This window comes from Helianthus annuus, chromosome 15 (genome assembly GCF_002127325.2).
Source record: "Helianthus annuus cultivar XRQ/B chromosome 15, HanXRQr2.0-SUNRISE, whole genome shotgun sequence".
Classification (NCBI taxonomy): Eukaryota; Viridiplantae; Streptophyta; class Magnoliopsida; order Asterales; family Asteraceae; genus Helianthus; species Helianthus annuus.
This window is the reverse complement of record NC_035447.2, coordinates 97,018,412-97,035,697: the sequence shown is the minus strand read 5'-3', so window position 1 is coordinate 97,035,697 and position 17,286 is coordinate 97,018,412. Positions and strand designations below refer to the sequence as shown.

Genomic DNA, 17,286 nt, shown 5'->3' with positions numbered 1-17,286 from the left:
GATACCGACGGACCGTCATTAGGAAGGACCACACCCTTGATAATCCCCATATTGCACGCTCTGGAGAGTAAGAACGACAATGCTTCCATAACAATAACAAACAAGAAGGGCGATACAGGGTCCCCTTGTCGCATCCCTTTACAACATTTAAACTCGAAGGTAGGGGCTCCGTTGACCAACACTGAAGCTCTAGCCGACGAAATAATGCCTCTGATCCATGAGCACCACCTATTTGAAAATCCCATTTGCGATAGGATATCCACAACGAAGTTCCAGTTCACATTGTCATACGCCTTTTCAAAATCAATTTTAAGAAAGAAAACTTTCTTGTTCGCTTTTCTAGCCCAATTGTGGATTTCGTTAATTATTAACGGGCCATCAAGAATAAACCTGCCACCGATGAAAGCTGATTGGGTCGGAGAGATAATCGAATCCAGCACCTTTTTTAGCCTGTTCGCCAAAAGTTTCGAAATAACTTTATTAATAATCCCAATAAGGCTAATAGGGCGATAATCCTTGAGGCCAAGAGGGTCCTTGATCTTCGGAATCAGAGCGATGAACGACGAGCCACACCCCACATTAATAACCCCGGACTCATAGAAAGCACCCAATATGTTATAAAAATCATCCTCGAGAACGGACCAGAAGTGCTTAACAAAACGAAAGTTTATCCCGTCCGGGCCAGGGGCCCTGTCTCCCCCACAGTCAAAAGCGGCTGCCTTAATTTCCTGTCTTGAAAACGGAGACTCAAGAAGTTGAGCTTCGTCCCCCGACAAGCGTTTGATGCCTGGAAGAACCAGACGAGGGCGAACCTCCCACGGCTCCACGAACTTATCCCTAAAGTATCTATAGACCTCCTTCTTGACCAATGACGGTTTAGACACCCAGTTACCTTGAATCTCCAAACCATGTATCACGTTTGACGCCTTTCTGCAGTTGATCATAGAGTGGAAAAACTTGGAATTTTCATCACCCTCCTTAGCCCACCTAATACGAGCCCTTTGCTTCAGATCCCTGTTCTTTCTATCTTCCTCTTCTTTCAATTTCTTTTTACATTCCAGCATAATCCACTCCTCTTCCTCATTCAAGTCCCTAGACTCCATCACGAGGTCCAGATTTTCAAGCTCAGAAAGGGCCGCATTCACTTCTTCGGAATTCTTAGCAAGCATATTGTCCCTCCACTCTTTTAACCTTTGTCTGAGGATGCCTAATTTTTTCATTAGAACCATGTCAGGAGGGCCGGAATCCTCCTCGCACCCCTTTAAGACCCCCACAACCACTTCCTCGAAACCATCCATGCCAATCCAAGAGTCGAAAACCCGAAAGGGTTTAGCACCAAAATTATTGTTAACCGAGGACAGAATAATAGGGCGATGGTCCGACAGTAAACTGGAAACAGCTTCAACTCTAGCTTCAGGCCACGCATTAAAAAAATCATTGTTAACCAGGAACCTATCCAACTTACTCATTTTCCTCCCATCAGCCGACGCATAAGTAAACCTGCTCCCAATCATATTGTACTCTTGCAACTCAGCCTCAAAAATAAAAGAATTAAAATTGTTGGCACAAGTGTTCTTAAAAGCACAGTTTCTTTTCTCCTCCCTGAAGCGAACCGCGTTAAAATCCCCGGAAACGACCCATAAGCCGTCAGAGCTCGAAATAATCTGAACCAGAGAATCCCACAGGGTTTTTTTAGCCGGGACTCCTTGAGGAGCATAAACATTTAAAACGTTAACCACCATTCCTGACCCCAACATTTTGCCCCTAACCAGAAGGAAATTTCTGTCTTTCATACCACCGATTTGATTGAACAGCGACTTATCCCAGCAACAAACCAAGCCACCCGACAGCCCCACCGAATCAACACTATCAAACCCAAAACTGTTGTTACCCCACAACCCGACCAGATCGGACTCAGAAACGGAGACCCTCTTAGTTTCTTGAAGAGAGATAAAAGAAATGCCGTAATTAGCCTTGAGCTTCTTGACCCACCCCGCTTTCTCAGAACCCCCTAACCCACGAATATTGAAAGAAAGGAAATTCATGGGGTCACCACATTAATACCTGATTTCCTGAAGACATCCTGCACCAAATCGGAGCGGTCCATGAGGTCCACTCCTAAGAGGGCACCAATTTTCAACGTCGCCTCTACCTCCTTAAGGATAGGATCCCCTGCTTCCGTAAGAGACCCCTTTGAACCTCCCAACTGCTGCACCTCCGACTCCAACGAATCCTTCACTAACGTCTCGGACGACGCCCCTTCGCCCACACTATGGTTTAAATCCGGAACAGGGATTTGCGAATTAGAGACAACCGGAATCTGAGCTTCGACTTGATTGGTACCTGGACACTGAGGAGGCGGAGAAAACGAGAATTCTTCATCAAGCAGAAGTCTGCTTCTCTTTTTAGGCCTCAACTCCGTTGGCGTTAAACACCGGCCATTGTCTTTCCTGGGCTGGGCCAATATCTTGGGCTTTTTAAATCCAGATCTCCTAGAATCCCCAATCCCCAAAATAAAACCTGGACCACTGGGCCCACCTGAATCAATCCGACTGACCCCCAACGGATTATCCACATTAACGCCCTTATTTACCTCCACTTTATCCACTTTCTCGGGCCCCACCTCTTGGGCCACATTATGATTATTACCCATATTAACGTGCATCGTGTCCCCCACCTCAAAGTCAAACCGGCCGCCATTTTCTCTCTCCTCGTGCATGGGATCATGATCTGCATGGGAAAAAACCTCCTCACCACCTTTAGACTTTTCATCTTCCTTCCTACCTGCCTTCTCGAGGGACTCCTCGATACCCTCAATACCGGAGCAATGGTGGTTCTCCACCGGCTGATGCATCTCCGACCCAGTGCCAACGGACCCCGAAGAATCCAGGCAATCCGGAACCCAGACTTCGTGCTCTTCCTCTACCCATATACGATAAGATTTCGACTTCCATCTCAGGTCAACTGAGTCATGGATCCTACTAGATTCTCCGACTAGGACTCCTATGCTGCACACCGAAACATCCAGGTCTTCTTCAACGAATTTCGGAGCATGTAGAACTTTACCGAAAAGTTCACCAACTTGGATCATAACATCCGGTTCAAACAGATGGAGCGGGATCCCACTCAATCTCAGCCAAGCAACCCTCTCAAAGGGGAGCGACTGCCTGGTCCAGGGATCCAACCTAGAAAACCAAGGGCCCCAAACCACCTTCAAGTCCAAGAATTTATTGGCCGCTTCCTTATCATGAAAGGAGATAAGCAGAGACAGCCCGCCAAGATATTGAATGCTCGCCACAGTGATCTTGGCAATGTTAAGGAGTTTATCGAAGTCAACCAAAGTCTCAAGGTCCAGCGTCCTCCCCACTAGAGCAACTCCGTTCAGACTATTGAAAGCACACGTTCTATCCGGCACTACGACATATTTTCCGGGCTCCTGATAAGCTTCTGATAGCTTCGTCTCCTGCCCCCAAGCGGCACCAATCCCCCCAGAGGAGTTTCCCACCACCTCACGATAACTTCTGGCATCCCTGAGAACAAACGGCTTACCTCCTACCGTATTGCCAGTGGCCTTGTTGTAACGATTCTGAATCTCTGGCTGACCCGCCTCTCCCGAATTTTCCACCGCAAATCTAGCAACGTTAATTCTCAACTTATTCTCGCCCAACTTCACCCCCGACAGACTCTTCACGAAATCCTTCCTGTCTTTGATGTCAACGAAACTGACAAAGCCGAATCTGCACCCTAGTTTATCCCTCTTCTTGGCAACGTACGTCCCATAGATAGCCCCGAACCTTTCCAACCCTTTCCTAAGTTCCCAAGGAGTGCACCCTTCAGGGAGATTAGAAACAAACAGCTTAGTGATGTTGCCGGACGAACGATCCATAGCCCGACCGTCACCTCCGAACCAAGGACGCAACTTCAAGATGTGTTAATGGGATTCGAACCAGTCAAGCAACAACCGAGAACCCAAGCGACCGGTATCAGACCCGCTAAGCCACCCCGAAGAAGATCCGGCAAGGAGATGAAAGGACGGCGCCGCAAACCCAAACAGAACCCTTCCCGAAAGGCGAATGGAAGAACCCTACGGAGAGTTAGTGATAGAGGTCGAGCCGGAGAACGGCGACCTCACACTCTAACCCTGGCGTACAGCCGACGTCGAGCCTCCGGCGAAGAGGGGAATGAAACGACTTTGAGAGAGAGAACTGGTTTATGTACACATTCATTCCCTCTTTTGAAACCTGTTAATTAAATTTCATTCCAATTTTTTTCCCTCCCAAATTTTATAGTTTTCCCTCTATAGTTTCCACACAATAACCATTTCCCCACAAAATGAATTTCCAATTCCCAGAATCACGTTTCACAAAAATCGGTTTCCCTCCCCCAATCCTTCATCAATTTTGGTTATCATTCGCATTCGCGCTCAAGGAGTCAAACTTTTGAGGTACTTTTCTCTCTACATCTTCTCCTCGGTATGAATCTTTTACTTCGTCGCTCAATTGCATCACCAGAAGTCACCGGTAATCCGGCTGATTATCTGTCGAATGAAACAACTAGGGTTAGGGTTTCAGAACTAATTTCGTTAACTAATAGAATTAGATAGTATACTATACTCGTGTGTCTTTTTTAATATATTTTCAATCAATTATTTCACTTCTAAAGAGAGAACGAAACCCTAGACCCAGGTCCAGTTTCACAGTTTTTCCTATAGAATCTCAAGTCGTGTAGAGGGGTTTAAAGTTGCAGGTAGCTAGGAGCTTTAATTTGCTGTTCCAGTAAGTTTTTCTTTTTTAATTCATAGCCTACGGTTTCTGTTTTGGGGTTTTTTTTCATCTTCTTTGCAAATTGACCAGCTTGAATGAGCTTGATAGATGGATACTTTTTTTTTTATTTGGATGCATGATGGTCTAAGTTGCATATTTATACATGTTATGATATTTAAGGCTTTGTGTAATTACGATTTAGGATTCCTTGATTTTTCTTATTAGCGTCAACTTAAGATTTTTTATCTTCAAACCCAGCAACTTCAAAAGGGGTTGGTTGGTTGAACGTTGCATCAGACGCAAGGTAATTGGCCATCGTGTGTATGTCTTTTCCGTTTTGTAACAATGAAACACGGTCAAAATGTGTTTATGTTTGATTACCACTGTTGTCTGTGAAGCTATTCGGTATTGGTTGTTCTTGTTCAGATTTCTAGTTTCGTTACTCAAGAACAAATGAAGGATAGTTCGACTGAAAAATGTTGTTTCTGTTGTGTGTTGTTGCAGTCGTTGTGGCTGAGAATCGTGATATCGGTTCAATTGGCATTAATTATGTAGGTGGTCAACAATAATAGGTGATATACGCAAGCAGAATACTGAGTAGATCAAGCGAATATACCTCAGATGTGTTGTGTTTTAGACATTGTCATTGATTGCAATTCCCTGCTGTTAGATCAAGAACCAACAAGAATGTCTGCCCTTTCAAGGTAATTTCATTGTTACTTCTTTATAAGCTGATTTATTTCCCCTTAACTCGAATAATCTATGTCAAATAGGTGCTTTGGGTCGATGATATGTCTTATGGTCTATTACTATTATGTAGCGTAAGATGATTGGAGTTAAGGGCTTGAGTCAATGGGGGGATTTGGTTTCTTTGATCAACTGTGGTGGAGATTGTCTTATGGTCTATCATTGTCATGCAGTGTCAGCCATTTCTTTTGTGAAATGTCCTATGGTCTGGTCTGCTTGTGAAAAAAATGATGAATTCATTATTTAATCATTTGATCTCAATCTCATCGTATTTATCCACATTAAATACATAATTTTATTCCATTATATCTTTTGGGTCAGCTATGGCTTCCAAAGCCCCCATTACACTAGTGACCTTATCAATGTTAGATAATATAAAGTTTATTAGAACAGAAATTATTATATGTTTACATGTTTAATTATTTGCCCTGTTTCATTAGTTAAGAGGTGTATATGTTGACCCATTTAAATACGAATGAGTGGATTTGATATATATTTTCTTCTAAAGGGTTAAATGAGTAAGCTACAGGTTACAAGAGTCAAATAAATACTAAACAATTCATGGGCTAAAAGTTATCCAGAATGTGTTCAAAGCATAAAATCTGTTAAAACCACTTTATTAATAAAAATGTTGATTATTATTTTAATAATATGGATTCTGTAATTATATGTACCACATTACTTATTTTATATAATTAAATAAAAAAGGCTAAAAATATTTTGCAGATCATTTGAAACATGGATTGCTTGAAGCTAAGTGTTTTTATTGTATGATTCTTACCCGAGAAGAATATTTTGACTTTATTTGTAAACATTTGAAATATGTTTTGGATTGAACTGATAATTGAAGTAATTATATTATAACTTCTACATGTTCTCATTTTTGGATTGAACTGATAATTGAAGTAATTATATATAAAGGGGCTCATTACCATTTACCACACCCTTGGGGCTCATCCCCCACACCCAATGACGTGGCCGCCCATATGGCGGATCATCCCCAAAGGACTACCCTCCTCCACACCCACCAACCTTATGTATGAGAAACTGTTTGACAAAGTACTCAGGTCGTGATTAATAGAAGTATATGTTTATAGATTGCTAAAAACCATGTTGAGTTATATGTCCTTTACTCAGTAAATGACTCCACTTTTGGGAAACGTATTGTGTGCTTTTTGTGTTTACATAACCAATTTCCCGCCTAAACCTGAAAACCCATAATACATATCTGATATCTCGTGGATCCCGACCCGTATTTATTAACTCGATTGCCTTCTCCACTTGGTTATTGACTTGTTTCGGTTTGGCTGGATTCATCTTCTTTATGTTCTTGTTTCAATTGTTTTTTCATGTTTCAATGTTGGTGGGTGATTTCTTGAAACAAAGATAGGATGGTTATGATATTGGTGAAGGTTTAAAAGATTTATTAAAAGAAATTGCTGCTTTGGATTATGGCTAAGATGTCCAGTTTAGGCCCACCAGGCTTTCGATGAAATTCTAAAGAGAAAAAGAAACTAATAATGTTTCCTTTGGTGGTTTAAGAATAGTAATCATATTTGGGAATAGAAAGCCTCAGCTTGCTCTGGTGAGTACCCATTTGTTTTTAATGGCCTTCTGTTCATTTTAGCTTCAGTTTTTATAAGCTTCCATCTGTAGTTTTTTTTTGCAGATCTATTGGATTATCCACATCAGATTTTTCTGTCACCGCTGTAGCCACTCTGAGGGCTTTGGTTATGTATTCAAGGTACCAGCTTGTTTCAACATTAATTTCTTATATTTGCTGAGAATTATTGGTATCCATATTATTTACATGTGAATTATCTCAAGCAATTCAAAACATGTGAAGTCATTGTATTGTAAAAATATAAGCATTCAAACAATTTAAAGACTATTGGTTCAATTGGGGCCATGCTTCAGATTTTACTTTTAATACTAAGCTTGTATACAACTCAACTCATATAGGATTAGTTATTTGGTTAGGCTCTCGAAATTAGATTGACCATGGTATATTGACAGGGTTAAGGATGATAATGATTTTACCAAATTCTGACATTATTCTAACATTAAAAGATGAATCAAGACATAGGATTGATAAATGGTAAAGTACTTTAAATATTCTAGCCATGAAGCTAAAGCAAGGGACATATCTTTGTGCATTAATGACTTTCTGCAATAAGAGTCCTTATTGGATGTGGTTTCTTTGGGGTTTACGACTACCACAACAGTACTACACACCCAATGTTAGTAATCAATTTTCTCGTAGCCACTCTTAACCTAGCTATTTTGTATTTGTAGTGTTTTTTCTTCAAGTTAGTATATATCGTTTATTATCAATAGTATTGGTCTACCCAACACATCAGATCATCAAGAACCAAGTAATTGCAATGGATTTGCTAGATATATTCATGGAAATTGGATTATTCTTTGCTTATAAGTTGACTTTATTGTTTGTAAAAAGATGTAAGAGATTATTAGATGCAATTTATATGTATTTCTTTAACTTTTTATTTATATGTTTCTATAACTTTGTGATCTTTTTAGGCAGTTGAAATCGTTTTAATTTCTCAACATGTGTAACATAGGTCTGTAACTTCGTTTATAAGATTCATGCTATCTTTGAAATTATTACAAACATAATAAACTGGTATCTCTTCAAATTTATCATTTGCAGTATTATTATAATCATCATTCATCAACCTCAATATAGTGTTTGATAAGTATGATATTATTAGTGATCCAAAGCAATTCATAGTTAAATTCACGGGTAATGGAACATTTTTAATTGAAAAATCATTAGCAATAATGCAATCTTTCCCAAAATCAGCTAGCAACAACTGCAACTTACACGTGCAAATACCAATGCGGGTCCACCCATTCATATTCACACCACTACATAGTTTGTCATTTGGTGGTGCACTGGTGTTGCTGGGGTTTACTGGTTTTTATATTCCACTCACACGCACATAGTAACTCATGAGTCCCATCGAAGGTAATTTGCACATTTGCTATAAGGTTTGTAGGGTTTATAAATTACAAGTGTTTTATCATGAATAGTTTCAAATTGAAATCTAATATATTGTTCTTGAAGCTTCATTTCTATTCCCTCACTCATTGTAGTATTGTTAAATCATGATCTTCAATTGTGACTTGCTTTATGAAGTTTGTCTATTGATTGTTGATGGGTCATGTTGATCTATTTTGTTACAGCTTTTATGCGCTAGATCAAGACTACAAGAACTGTTTAGTTGGATAGCCTTTGTGATTTTATTCAAACTGAAACATCCTACAATGTACCGTCTAAGGCAACAACTTCATCTCTTTCTATGAAGAACACTACTCTCAAACCAGAATAGAATAACGGAGGTCAGCAAATCATTGTCATGCCCATCTTTAATTTCTTCAATTTCTTTCTTAGAGTTCCCATTATACTTTAGTTTTTAGGTTTTAACTGAGTGTTATCTTCTAATATAATAAAATCAGTGCAAAACTACGCATGAATCTGCTGAAAAGAAGGTAGATGTAACTTCAAAAGGTGAACAAAATGAAAGCCTTCCAAATCAGGCAATTTATCCTCAATTTTATTTGTAGTCACCCAGTCTATTACAGTCATTACATATCTAGTTAGTTATAATTTGTAGCTAGTGGTTGGATCTTCATGTGACAAACATGTATTTGGTATTTGTCTTTCTTTATTTTCTAAATCACAAATGACATTACATTTTAGGCACTTTTGATCCATCTGAACATGTTTTTAGTTTTCAATATACATGTATATGACACAAAAGAATTGCTCACATGGCACCTTTGTTAGGATGCTACATATGGTTTCTATGCTAACTTATATATTATAGCTTAATGCATGCATCTATTCTTTTTCTAGTTTCATATATTTTGCATTGCTGATGCTTGATTATATGGTTGATCATGGCAGAGTTGACATCATGTAAAGCATGGGAGGAATAGATATAACAAGATTCATGGATCGCTTAGAGCTATTTTTATATAGTAAAATTCCTACCTGAATACTTATGTTGTAAACATTTGGAATATGTTATGTATTGAACCTATAGTTGAAGTTATGATATTATAATTTCTACATTTTATAGTCGTATATTTTATTTTATTTGAACCGATTTAGTGTGTATTTAATTAGAAATAATTATTACGCACAATTTGTGCTACAGAAGTCTTTTTTTATAGTGGCACAAACTAAAGTGCCACTAAAAGTAGCATAGATATATGACTAGGAAAAGTTTTTACCGGCACAAAATTTGTGCCTTTAAAAACCCAAAACTTTACAGCGGCAGATTAAAAAGTGCCACTAAAAGGCTTTAGTGTCACCACTTCTAGTGGCACTTTTTTTGTGTGCCGCTCATTCCCACATGGGCCTTTAGTGGCACTTATATGGTTTTTTGTGGCATTTATTGTATGCCACTAAATGGCAATTTTTTTGTAGTGGTTGGCTCCAGGAATGAGGTCGATACGGAAGTCGATATCACGACTTGGCGGTAGTCCAGGAAGATCATCAGGGAACACCTGAGGAAATTCGCGGACCACAGGAACGTCTTTGACTTCTGTCTTCCTTTTCTTTTCCTTATCCGCTACTACAATGTTGGCCAAGAAAGCTCTGTATTCCTTGCGGAGATTCTTGCTAGCTTGAACACACGACATGAGTTTCAGACACTTCGAAGGGGTTTTGCCATAAACACACAGTAAATCACCATTCGCGAGCGAGAATCGAATCATCTTGTCAAAGCACACAACTTCAGCATGGTTTTCATGAAGAAAGTCCATGCCTATTATGACGTCGAAACTTCCGAGCCGCATCGGAATAAGGTCGATTGGGAAGATGTGATTGTTGAGCTCAAGAGTACAATCACGGAGAACAGAATTGACGGCGACAGTTCTTCCAGTAGCGACTTCAACATCGAATGACGAGGGCAGATAAGAGCGCTTACGACTAAGGAGCTTTTCAAATTCGAACGACACAAAGCAATTATCGTCTCCAGTATCAAACAAACACGATGCATAAATACCATTCACAAGGAACGTACCATTGATCACGTTGTCGATCTGAGCCTGACGCGCGTTGATGTTGCAGGTTCTGGCGCGTGCGGCTTGTTGCTGCTGCTGAGGCTGTTGCTGATGGTGTCTCACACCCCTAATTTCCACGTGTCACCGGTGGGCCTGGTGGGGGAGTATCGTGACGTAGTTGATATCATCATAGTCAAACAACACAAATTATAATGCACAGCAGAAGCAATAAAATAGATTTATTTCAACCATATAAAATGTAATATCCAAGTATCACAAAGTAGCTGAAATAGATCCACAGGCGGATCGAAATAAAAAGGAGAAATTTGTTCAACAGATAATGGCATCCCAAAGTTTGCGAGACTCTATGATGCTAAGGAGTGGCCAGCCTATTTCGTGTAGAACCTGCACTTAATCTTTTGGGGAAAATACATCAGTTTACAGTGGTAAACACAATTTAACTGACTCATTTTGAAAATGTTGTAAAAATTGATTTAAATGCGCATGGCACAAAACTTTTTATAACTTGGGATAATTAATTAAATCTAATCTTGTAAAAGAATTACATGTTTGTTATGCGTTCAGTCGCCCGGTTCGTGCCGGGTTTAAGGTTAATAGACACACCACATAGTATAAATCCGTGGCGGGAAACCAACGGTTATACCTTAATAATATGGACACATTGTCGGGTGTACGCCTACACCCGCGTGTCAAGGTCGTGGCCATTTCGTAAAATGATGCCAAGGATATCCGGGACATGGTCATTAAACTCCCAAAGGCGTAAAACAAACAAAACTAAATATTTAAACGGGTCACATTGATAATACCCAACTACTAATGAGTTAGGGTCAATTGCCCGACCAAGCGGTATTTTATATACCGTACCCCAAGCCCGTATAAGGGAAAATAAGTTAAAAGTATTTACCTGAGCAAGTATAAAACCACAATAAGAAAATGCAAGTGTCTTTTACTGGTCTCCTATTCTGGAGCGAAAGGTTTATAATAACCTATTAGAATCCTAACGGGTCTTTAATATAGCCTAAGCTTGGACCGGTTAGTTTCGAAGGATAATTACGGTTTAATCGCATGGGAGGCGAAAACCGGAAAGGAATGTGATTTAGACCCAACAAGTTTGGAGACTTTTATAATATGGGTAAACTAAACACATTCTGGATTTTGAGACAAAGATGATACGGTTTGACCCGTTTCGGCTAATATGTGTAAACTAGTTACATGAACCGATCCGAACACGGAAGTGCGTAACGGGTAACCATATAAATCATATACAAGTTTCCTGAGATTATATGCACCAAATATGTTGTGATATCAGCAAGATACGTCCCATTATGCCCCAAATGATTTTAAACTCAAATTACGCCTCATAAGGGCATTTTGGTCATTTAAAAGGGTATAAAAGAGTTAAACTAGCAATCTGAGTTATATATCTGAATAAATCAGTAATTATACTTAGTTAACTATGTTATAACAGTAGGATATCATATATATGTGAATTTTATTAATTATAACCATCTTATGCACCGAAAGGGCATTTTGGTAATTTCACATAAGCCTAAAAGGTCAAAACTGGAAATCTGAGTTTCAAACTTTAGTTTTACAGTTATAATATAGAATTTTACTAAATATATCAGTAGGTATTGACTCTTATACATATAAACTAGTTTTGACATAAATTATGTCGTAAAAATGCCTAAAAAGGCGATTTGGAGCCATTTCCGGGTTTTAAAAGAAAAACTGATATTTTTATAATTCCAGAAGGCTCAAAATAATATATTTAATATAACAAATTAGTAAAAAAAGGTTTGAGGTCAAAAGGATTTATAAAACTCATTTTATAGCCCAAAAGGGCAAAACCGACATTAGCCGAATTAAGCTTAGAACACTAAGTTATGCTCAGCCTAAAATTGAATAAAATCTTTAAAAATCCCAAAATATTATTTTATAACAGTAGGTATAAAGTTTTGTGTAAAAATTCGGGTTTAGATAGGCTATATGCTAATTGTGCTAATTAATCACTAAGAAAGTTTCTAATTACGCTAATGAGCATAACTTTAATTCTAGACCTCAAACTGATGTCAAACTTCGGTTACAAGTTTATAATTCAGTAACTATGATGTTTACCCTTTCATATTTTCAAAAATCACATTTTATGAGCATTTGGGCATAATGGTCAACATATGGGCATTTAACGGAAATTTGCATAATAATTAGACAACTAGTGAACTAAGCCGTATAATCACAGAGGGTTATACTAACTTGTTACTAGGTCCAAAAGAAGCTCTAAGGCATTCTTAAACTTGACTAAAATGGGTCAGAACGGAAAGTCAAAGCGAAAGTCAAACTATGCGACTTTCGGTTCGAAACCGGGTCTAAATAGAAAATTGTCGAGTTGAACATGTTGGGACATGTTCTTACACTAGTTACCAAGTTATTTTAATGATCAAACAGGTTGCATGTATCCTACATTGCTAATTATGAGTTAATTTGGATTTAAGCATTCTGTTGACTTTTTAAAGTATACTTTGACTCGACAATTAACATGGTTAGAGTGGGAGTCTGAAAATACCCTTTTAAGGGTTTGTTACCCACATAATTACCTACTTATAGGTATTTTTAATTCGAGATTTGACTAAGTAATTATGGACTAATCTTGAAGTCAAGCCTTAATTACGATGGTTTGACTTTTAGCTAATTAACTAAGCTAAAATGGATTAAGGGAGGTTAAGGACACTTACAAGAGTCCTAAGAAGGATTAGGGACTTAATGAGATTTGTTTGCTGTCCAGAAAAGCTCCAGAGATGCCTTGAACCGAAGTTCCAAGTGAGCAATGAAAATGGTCACAACTCAAGTCTTTATATAGTGAACCATATGAGCTCAAGATTAAGACATGCAAGTCTAGGATAGTTACAAGATCACCCCAGGTGTCCCTAATAGGCTAAATACTGCCTAGCAAGTCCCTTGTTTCGAAAACCATCTCAATAAGGCGGTGCAACAGGCTGAACAGGCAGCTGTCCATTTTCTGCTGCCAGCGACAGGCTTACGGACCGTAAGCCTAAGCTCTTGCGGTCCGTATGCTCCTCTTGCGGACTGTATGCTTGAATGGTTGCGGTCCGTAACCGCCCTTGCTGAAATCTCCCAAATACGCATCTTATGGACCGTAAGCCTAGGGCCTTACGGTCCGTAACCGTTGACCAGAACCAAAAATTTTACAAACTTCCAAGTATTGACCATGCAATTGTGTAGTGTCGGATTCCTCATGCTTTTACTGCAGTGTAGGGACCATCATCTCAGACTTTGCATGCTTGCATGCCTTCTTACATGTTTTTGGATCCATGTGGGAGATTAAAGTGACGGAAAAATACAAGAACAAGTCTTGGATTCTCATAATAGTTAAACAAGTTAATTAACTACTTCTGTAACATCCGTAAAATAAAATAATATACAAAATCCGACCCGTTTTAAAATTCGGATCCTAACCCTTGAAACTTGAAGTCTTGATCGTTGTAAGATTTTTCGTTAATTTGATCCGTTTATAAATAATTTATTGATTTATTCATGTAATTGAAATTAATTAAATCTACAAATACAAAGTTTAATCTTTTTTTTGTTAATTAAGTCATTTCTTTAATTAATTAATTAATTAATTAAGTTAATTAATTTAAAGAGTTATATATAACCATGTTAGTTAGAAATGAGTTTTTAAAGTTAAACCTAACTAATTAGTTAACTCTTCAAGTTAGAGGGTCTTTTGCGTCATTTTTGAAACTTGGAACCTCATTATGTAAATTAAAACAATAGAATTGGAAAATAAAAATAAACAACCGACGGCGGGATTCGAACCCGGGTCTACCCGTTTCAAACAAACACCATTTACCAGTCCATCACAGTCATCACATTGTTCAAACCACGAATCTTTAGTTTGTTAAGCGCTGATTTCGCGAGTTGCCCTTATAACATCCTTTTTTACCGCCACTGTTGACAGCCATGAACATCTTAGTTTCCTTCCTTGCTCTTCGCTGATTTTTCCGGTGATGAGTTGATTTCCGCGTTTCCAAATTTTATAACAATCAAGACCATGATTTGATCTTGATTACGCCGTTTCCGTTTATATAACAATCACGAACCCGGACGTTCATCAGTCCAGATTCCATGCATGCGTCTTCGGAAACAACCAAGACAACCATCGCTGATTTCGGTTCCTGACTTGTCGGTAATGAGCTGTTGATTAACGCGTTTCCTTTTTACACATCAATCACGATTCGCTTCCAAACTTACGGGATTTGCGAAACACTATATAAACGACACCCTCATAGCCAATCTCGACACCCCCTCACAACCCCACAACATATTCGCCGTACCTTACAACCCACCGGAATATCAGACGCCGCCGGAATCCATTCGGGGTTCACAACGTTTCCATTGCTTTGCACCGTGTCGGAGAAGTTGGGTCATCGCCGGAAAACTAGAAGCTCGCCCGTAGTCGCCGGAGTATACGTCATCACTGTTTGGAGACGAAGACGTGAGCCGAACTCGTACTTTCACCGGAGATCATGGTGGAACGGTTTGGCCATGTTTCGTTCACCGAGCCCGTCGCCGGAGCTCGGTAAGACGACCGGAGAAGCCCGCGGTGGTTCGTCACTTGTTCGGTACATTCCTCTTGCTTACCGTTCTTCTTATATCCATTCGAATTCCTGTTAAAACAATAATAAAACCTGTAGTCTTTTTTTTTTGTCGAAGCTTACAACCTTGTTCGTTTGTAGGCAAATACGGGTTCGGGTGGGTTTAAAACGGTGATAACACCACGCGTGTTTCGGTATGTAATTCTTTGCATCTCTTATTTCTCATAAACCTCACTGTTAAAACTATTATTTATAGATGATAAGAAGCTAATAAACAAACTGAATATGGTGGGATTCGTTTTGGTACTATTCGATTGTCTTTTTTTAAACAAAGAAGATGACACTGTTAATAATGAAAAACCTTGTTTCTTTTCTTTATATTAATGTTATCCTTTGTTCTTTTAAAAAAAATATAAAATAAAATAAAATAAAACAAAACAGTTAACCATATAGTTATTTTTTTTTATTATTCAAACACGAGTATTATTAATTAATATGTTTTACTAACAACATAAATAAGCAACGTTTCTTATTTAGGTTAATCACCTATTATGCAATTCATAAATATTAGGATATTTATTTAAACTTGTAGTAATCGCCTCTCGTGTGATAATTCATATTTAGGTTAATCACTTACGTTCGTCCTCTTGGACATCTTTACTTGTGCGTTTTTACAAGAAATCGCAACGCAATCACTGTGAGTATACTTGATCCCATTTTTATTTTATCACTTTTGGGTGCAACATGTATTCTATACAAAAACACGTAACACTTGAAACTTGTTATATGCGCACTCTATCCATTTTAAACATGACACAATTTGATGCTTGTTAATCTCGTATGCTAGGTAAACTTTTCGTGTCTATATGCTCATTAACCTTGTTAAACTTATTAAACTTGTTAGACTTGTTAAACTTGTGAGACTTGTTAGACTTCTTATACTCATTTACGCACCGCCCTTGAGTGAGTCTTGGGGTGTTTGCGTTGAAAACTTGGGTTTGACATATAGTGACACCGTTTCAGCATATTAGTAACTTGTATTATGTTGTTCATGTTGGATATGAGTATTTAAACTTTTTATTCTACTTTACGCTATGTATCAAACCTGTATACTCGCCAACTTTTTGTTGATATTATTTTAATACATGTTGCAGGTTGATAGATGAAGAATTCAAGAATCAAGTTAGGGTGGATTAGAAACACACCTAGAAATAAACTATGTTGGAATCTTGTTTTGTTTATTTGAACAATGTATGACATTTTAGCATTTATGAAATTGAATTTAAAGCATATTGTCACATTAGTGTTATGTTGTTTTGAGCAATTTGTTCGTCTCATCCCGATGTTTCCGCCATCGGTTGGGGTGTGACAGAATGGTATCAGAGCCATAACTATAGGGAATTAGGTTGGATTGCCTTACTTTTCCCTAGTCTATAATAGGAATACTCTGATACCAGATTGGTATCAGAGCCATAACTATAGGGAATTAGGAATGCCTTGCCTAGTCTATAGTTTAAGAGCTTATTCATTATTTGTTGCTTAAAACAACTTCCTTTCTATCTTCTTTGCTTCCCTCTACTTTCTTGGACTCTTAATATACATGCCTTTCCTAAGGCTAACACAATACACTTGGAGACTTTGAAGACACTCTTATAACACAATCGAAATGACTCATCAAAATAGGGGTGATTCCCACATTTGGTGATGACTTTCACTCAGCTATACTTTGATTTTTGCACGAAATCTACCCTCAAGTTAGGAGTGATATCCAAACCTTGAAGGGGATTTCCATTTCATACTCTAGTGGACCCTTATCTTTTGATAAGTACCAACCACGTTAGGGTACGATGTTATCAAGTTAGAGGTGAAACTCGCATCTTGTTTAACTAGTCCCACTCCTCGATTTTCGCTCTCGCCAAAGTTTTGATTTTCCCAATCGATTGAGGACGTGTAGTAACTGGAAGGACAAATATCGTTAGTCGCTCCTCGATGAGAGTATTTGTCTATTAGGCCAAAGCACGTTTCCTTAATTCGAAAAGGACTTCGATTTACTTTGGAATTGTCGTATGTTACGTTCCGTGACAATCCATGTTTTACGTTAAATC

The 17,286-nt window shown here is 38.4% G+C and overlaps 1 long non-coding RNA gene across 7 annotated transcripts; it reads left to right on the top strand.

Annotated features, from left to right (window-relative positions):
* Window positions 1–4,277: 4,277 nt before the first annotated feature.
* Window positions 4,278–9,608, top strand: LOC110911994. Of its 7 annotated transcripts, none has more exons than XR_002577556.2 (6): window positions 4,280–4,444; window positions 5,268–5,467; window positions 5,584–7,095; window positions 7,167–7,254; window positions 8,718–8,873; window positions 9,442–9,608. It is a non-coding gene; the product is annotated as an uncharacterized LOC110911994 (long non-coding RNA). The 7 variants fall into 7 exon arrangements; XR_002577555.2 differs by having other exon boundaries at window positions 5,537–7,095; XR_002577560.2 differs by having other exon boundaries at window positions 4,288–4,444; window positions 6,923–7,095.
* Window positions 9,609–17,286: the final 7,678 nt, after the last annotated feature.